This window comes from Terrapene carolina, unplaced genomic scaffold (genome assembly GCF_002925995.2).
Source record: "Terrapene carolina triunguis isolate 2854851 unplaced genomic scaffold, T_m_triunguis-2.0 Scaffold69, whole genome shotgun sequence".
In the NCBI taxonomy this organism is placed as follows: domain Eukaryota; kingdom Metazoa; phylum Chordata; order Testudines; family Emydidae; genus Terrapene; species Terrapene triunguis.
Genome location: NW_020664420.1, coordinates 3,932,462 through 3,939,325, shown reverse-complemented (window position 1 = coordinate 3,939,325; position 6,864 = coordinate 3,932,462). Strand labels below are relative to the sequence as shown.

The 6,864-nt window shown below is 47.5% G+C and overlaps 1 non-coding gene across 1 annotated transcript; it reads left to right on the top strand.

The window, feature by feature from the left end:
* Window positions 1-2,066: 2,066 nt before the first annotated feature.
* Window positions 2,067-2,138, top strand: TRNAP-CGG. Its single transcript has one exon. It is a non-coding gene; the product is annotated as a tRNA-Pro (tRNA).
* The last annotated feature ends 4,726 nt before the right edge of the window (window positions 2,139-6,864 follow it).

The window sequence follows — 6,864 nt, the reverse complement described above, 5'->3', positions numbered from 1 at the left end:
ATGGTTCTCACTTACGGCGTGAGAGAGCGAGGAGGAGACCTTGGAAAGGTGAAGTCAGGCACGCACAGTACTTTTTCCTTTTAGGGCTAACTCTGCCTGTTCTTGTGGAGCTCGGTTTGGTTTGGTTGCAAAAATCATAAAAAATGAGGCTCGCTATGGCTCCAAAGAAATGGTTTGTTGACTTTTGCGAGTCCAAGGGTCGCTTCGGGTGCGAGAGGTCCCGGGGTCAACTCCCGGACAAGCACTCGCCAAAAGGTCTGTTTGCCACTGTCCTTTTCTTTTCCCCCCCAACTTTTGCCTGTGTTTTTCTCCCCAATCCTGTGGCGTGAGGGTGTAAATGTGGTTTGTTGCTCTGCGGTTGTGACAGACCCAGCATGGAGATGACCTTGGAAAGGTGAAGATAGGCGCAGTCCTTTTCAACGTTAGGCCTACGGCGGCCTGTTGTTTCTCCCAAACTTCCGAGGCGTGCCGAGCCCCTCCCTGGCAAGGGGGGCTTGTTGGTCTAGAGATATGATTCTCGCTTAGGGTGCGAGAAATCCCGGACAAGCCCTTGCCATGGTTTCTTTGCCGCTCTACGGAGAATTCGAGGGGGCTGGGGGCTAGTCTTTCCCTGGGGGTGCTTTTCCTGCTGGTCTTTCCATTTGGTTAGTGTGACGGCATGGGTCCACTCACCGCTGCTCCTTCCCTGGACTGCTTCCTAAAACTCCTGGCCTCTCTCCTTGCTCTGGGTGTACCAGCTCCAAATCCTCCCAGGGAGTGAGTGCCCTTTCCCAGCAGCAGCAGCCTCTGTCTGTTGCCAGCTTCCTGGCTTTAGAGGCCCTGCCTCTTCCTGCCCAGCTGAGTCCACTTGCACTCCATCTCTGCTCCCTGGCTCTTCCTCCAGGTGCAGCCTGTGGCGTTGATAGGCCTAGCTGGCCACCTTAACGCCTTCCAGTCGTGTGTGTGTGGGGGGGGGAGTGAAACCTCATCTGCACAGTGAGCATTTGGTTTGGTTCATTCTGAAGCGCGAGGGTGTGTTCAGCACCTGGGTGTGGCTTGTTGGTCTAGGAGCATGATTCTTGCTTTGGAAGCAAGAGGTCCCGGGTTGAAATCCCAGACAAGCCCTGGCGGATGGTGTCTTTGATAACGCGATTTGCCCTGCCTATGTTTTTCTCCAACAGTCTGTTGAGCCACAGCTGCCTTCGCGTCTGAATGTAGTGCCGGCAGAGCCTGGGGGGGTTGGGGCTAGGGCTGCAGAGGGCGAGCTGGAGTGGCTGCCTCCCCCAGTGGCGGAAGGAGCGTCTTGAGCACGTGGCGCAAGGGTGACTGGGGGGGCAGGGCGAGGGGAGGCTGGGCGGCGAACTCGGCCGCTGGCGGGAGAACCGGCTTGAGGTGGCGGCACAGGGAGTCAGCGGCATCCTCCACCCATTGGACCCAATGGGTTGACCTGCTGGCTGAAATTCTTTCCTGCCGGGATGTCCCCGCAAATGCCGCCCACAGGGGGTTCCTGCTCCCCAGCACAAGCCACGCAGGGAGGCTTAAGAGTCCAGCTGTAGCACAGGCTGGAGAGGCTTTCTGATGGGCACCCCAAGGAAGGGGAGAGGCTTAAGTGTGGGCCTCTGCAGGAGGATGAGGTTGGGAGCTCCCCGGAGCCCGTCCGTCCACTGGGCAGAGGCAGACGCTCCCACCCCGAAGCCAAGAACCGAGCGCCCGGCTCAGCCAGAAACGTGCAGCCAGAGCTGGGGGTGCCCGCACCCTATCCGTCCAGCTGTCAGGGGCAGACCCCCGAGTCGAGAATGGAGCACCCAGCTCAGCCGGAAAGGAGGACTCTTGCAACTTGCTGGCTGTTTTCTTCTACCCAGTCTTCTCCTGATTGTCGTGGGCTCAGCGTATCCCTCCCGGGGAGGCGAAGACACAGGCACTGGAGTCTACCTACCGGTGGCCAACAGCACAAACACACACAGAGACTGTTGCCTCGGGTATCGTGGCACTGGAGGAGCACCATTTCAAAGTGGTGAAAATTTACAGGAAGGTTGGGTTTTGGCCAAACCTTCTGAGGCCAGACGACAGCACGCATAGCAAACAGTGGCTTGTTGGTCTAGGCGTATGATTCTCGCTTCGGGTGCAAGAGGTCCTGGGTTCAAATCCCGGACAAGCCCTCCCTTGGGGTGTGTCTCCTGCCCTACCGTCACCTTTCCAGCCTCTTTCTTAGCTGGTTTTTGGAAACTCCTGTGAAATACTGCTTTCCTTAGAGTTCCGAAAGGATTAGTTGGACAGTAGCGTGAGTCTGCTCTTGGGCGCAAGAGATCCCGGGTCCAAATTTCATCCAAGCCCTTGCCAAGCCTGTGTTTGCAGCTGACCATTGAGGGGTTTTCTTTCTTTTTTTTTTTCCTGTTTCTCTCCAACATCCTGTAGAGTGGGGGCTGCCTTACGGTCTGTCAAAAAAAAAATAAAGGAAAAAGTATCATAAAATCCCTTCTTGGCAGCTGTACTGAATCGCTTTACCTGTAACTTTTGAATTTTCCCTATGCTAAGAATTAGTTTTATTCCTGTTGTTGTAACTGTGATATTGAGTCCAGGGGGGAGTCTTCTGTGTTTTAAATCTTTTTTATTATCCTGTAAGTTTACTTTCCATCCTGATTTTGCAGATGTCATTCATTTACTTTTTTCTTTATAATAAATTTCTTCCTTTAAGAACCTGATTGTTTTTAGTGTCCTAAAGATAAAGGGTCTAGTCTGTACTTACATTAAAGGCAATTGGTTGGTATATTATTCTCAAGCCTCCCCAGGAAAGGGGGTGAAAGAACTTGGGGGGATATTTTGGGGGAATAGGGATTCCAAGTGACCCATCCCTGAATTTTTGTCTAACTCACTTGGTGGTGGCAATGATACCGTCCAAGGACAAGTAAAGGAATTTGTGCCTTGGGGAAGTTTTTAACCTAAGCTGGTAGAATATAAGCTTAAGGGGCCTTTCATGCGGGTCCCCATATCCGTACCCCAGAGTTCAGAGTGCGAAGGGAACCCTGACAGGGTGGGCAAAAAGGAAGAATTATTATCCCCATTTTACAGCTGTGGAACGGAGGCAAATAGAGATTAAGTGAATTTCTGCAACTGTTACACAGGAAATCTGTGACTGAATCCTATGCCAATTCCTTAGCTACAACACTATCTTTGCTCTAACTGTTGTATTATTTCTATTTTTTCTGGGTTGCTTGTTAAACTGAGCTCATTTGAACAATATACATTTTAGTACAGCCAAATGCAAAGTCATGCATGTAGAAACAAAGAATTTATGTAACTCTTACCAAATGGGGGACTATATTCTAGAAAACAGATTTTGAAAAAGCATTAGGGATCATAATGGAGAAGCAAATAAACATCAACTCCAAGTGTGATCCTGTGGCTAAGTGCTAAAGTCGTCTTGAGATGTATAAGTAAAGCAGTAGTTCTCAACCCATTTACCGTTGTGTGGATGTGGCTCACAATATATATACCATGCTTCCTGCTGTTGCTGCCCAGTCAGGCACATGTTCCTCGGCACCTGCTCCCAGACAGTTAGGGGCAGGGGTGATCCCACCCATTGACCAATGGAGGACCCTAGTTGGGAAGCAACCCACAGAACAAATTTCCACCCTGCACCAGCTCATCCCCCAGTGATGGGACTTACAAGCAGCCTCCTGCTCTGGCTGTGAGCTCCAGCTCTGGTCATGGCCATCAGGGAACAGGTAGGTGGGTGGGTGCTCTCTCCTGCAGGCAGTCCTGGAGGTTTGAGCATTGGCCTGCTAAATCTAGGGTTATGAGTTCAGTCCTTGAGGGAGCCATTTAAGGATCAGGGCAAAAATCTGTCTGGGGATTGGTCCTGCTTTGAGCAGGGGGTTGGACTAGATGATCTCCTGAGGTCCCTTCCAACCTTGATATTCTATGATTAGGGGCTTGATGAAGAAATTATGGAGTGAAATTGTATGGACTGTGTTATACAGGAGTGTAACGATGTGGTTCTGGCGGGACCCAACTGAGAGTGCCAATTCGGGACAAATCGCTTAAAACAGGACAGTTACAGCCCTAGGCTGGGGTTTTTCCACCTCTAAGGCAAACCAAACCAGCCAGACTAAGAGGACTTTGGTCTCACCCCACTGGCTAACCACAAGTCACACAAGCAATTCCTTTAAACACTCCAGTTTCCCAGTATCACCACCAGTGCCACTAGTTATGGGAACAAATGGCTATGAAAACCAATACCTCATTAAAAGAAAAAAGGTTCTCTCGATCCCAAAGGACCAAGCCCCAGACCCAGGTCAATATACAAATCAGATCTTACCCACAAATCACGCTGCTGCCAATCCCTTTAGAATCTGAAATCTAAAGGTTTATTCATAAAAGGAAAAAGATAGAGATGAAAGCTAGAATTGGTTAAATGGAATCAATTACATAGAGTAATGGCAAAGTTCTTGGTTCAGGCTTGTAGCAGAGATAGAATAAATTGAAGGTTCAAAATCAAGTTTCTGGGATACATCCCCAGCTGGGATGGGTCATCAGTCCTTTGTTCAGAGCTTCAGTTTGTAGCAAAGTTCCTCCAGAGGTACAAAGCAGGATTGAAGACAAGATGGAGGAGAGGCATCAGCCTTTTTATAGTCTTTTCCAGGTGTAAGAATACCTCTTAGTCCTTACTGTGGAAAATTACAGCAAAATGGAGTCTGGAGTCACATGGGCCAGTCCCTGCATACTTTGCTGAGTTGCAAGGCGTATTTGCCTTCTCTCAATGGGTCAATTGTATAGCTGATGGTCCTTAATGGGCCATCAAGCAGGCTAGGCAGAGCTAACACCAACTTGTCTGGGAAGTTTCCCAGAAGCATAAGCATATACAGACAGAATAGAGCCAATATTCATAACTTCAACTACAAAATTGATACACACATATAGACAGCATAATTATAACCAGCAAACCATAACCTTGTCTTAGACACCTCATTTGACCCCCTTTATACAAGATTTGGGTGCCACTACAGGACTTTGGTTGCAACCATGTTCTATATGGTCCCAGTTCAAATCAATAACGTGGCAAGGAGGTCAGACTAGATGATCATAAGGGTTCCTTATGAATCTATTTATTATGGTACTACCAGGAACCACAATCGTAGTCTCATTGTGCTAGGCACTAGAAAGACATGTAACAGAGAAGGTAGTTGTGCCCTAATGAACTCATAAGCTCCTCAAAGAACAGGAGGATGAAACAGTGGTGGGGGGTGGGCTGGGAGCATGAGGACACAATAACTCAATGGAGTTTAGCAGAAAAGTCAGAATCACAGCTCAGCATTTCCCTACCCCATCTCATGTATGGCTGTGAATACAGGGGGCCAACTCATCACCCTCTCATTTACATAGATTTAACAGTAGAAGATACTGATCTCCTGCATAACACACACCAGAGATTGTACCCAGTAATTTCTGCATCAAGCCCATAACTCCTAGTTAAGCTAGAGCATATATCTTTTGAAAAGAAAGACTCTCAGAGCCAGGAATAGAACACACATCTCTTAAGTCACGTTTTTTGGCAGCATTGCACTGATCAGAGCAAAGCTGTCCTACGAAGGTAGGTAGAAATAGCCACTGGCTGTCACAAGTGATGTTTGACATAAGCCCTCCTAACTGAATATTTATCTACCTGTAACCCTTCTGCCCAGTGTTGTCAGCATCACCAAGGGCCAGGTTTTAAGAGTGTAGGGTCCCTCTTGAAATTAACAATCACCAGCAGTTTGAGCCCTCACCCAGAATTTCTGGGATCACTAAATATCTTCCCTGGGTACTTCATACAGCCAAACTGTAGGTTTCCAAATTAAAAATTTGGCACTAAAGATAAAAGCACTAAAGGATTCCAGGGTAACATTTAACCAAAATAAATAAATAAATAAATGTTGTTATCTAATTCTAATGTCAAGAATTAAGATTACAGCAGAGTCTTTCAAGACTGATTTTGATATTTAACTAGAGTCTACAAAGGCTGCTTTCCCTAGATAATGACATTGAAGCCTCCTTCATTTCATTAAGAGGGTGATGAGTGTTTTTCTCTCCATTTTAATTAAATTTAATTTCCAATTAAGAGATGGCAGATACTTTGTTTCTTGTTCAAGCTGAGATCTCTCACATTTATGGCCCAGATTCCGAGCGATTGCAGCTTGTGCTGATGCCACAATGGGAACAAAACAAAAAAGGACGTGCAAACAGGCTATTTCCCCCAGTTTATTTTATTCACAATGGCTGAAATTCACCCTTGTGTAGAGGGCCTACTAAAGGCTTAGGAACTGCTTAAAGTATGTACTGAGGTTTTAAGTGGGATTTAAGCTGTGCATAGAGCTTCGTGAGGTTCTCAGTGGTGTGGTGAATTTCATCCAATATATACCAGAGACGAAGAAAACAGAGGCAATGCCTCACACAGCCAGTTCCATTTTCAGCACATATTCCCTGAGTTCCTGTATGGAGAGAGGTGCCTCGGGCACAGCAGCAGTAACCTTTTGGTAGTGAAAAATTCTACATGACCAGCATAGTCTAGCAAGGACCAGGACCAAGACCAAGACCAAGACCATCAAGCCCCTCCTATAACTGCTGAGGGAACCAGGCCAGGATCTGAACCTGAGGATTATCCATGTCATGGAGTTTGTGAGTTTGCATCAATACTTAGTTAGGTATTCAGGGGCATTGTCTGGAAGATACTTATACACTGACTATCTCCTAAAGTGGAGGAACCTTGCTCTCCTCTACTACGAAATTTGCCACCCTAACCATCCAGCCATGGCCCCAACATAGTACGTGTAATAACAGGACATTAAAGTCTTATTCCCCTTCAGTGTATGTCACGGGGTTGGGCACTGGTAACCCTAACATTGTTTG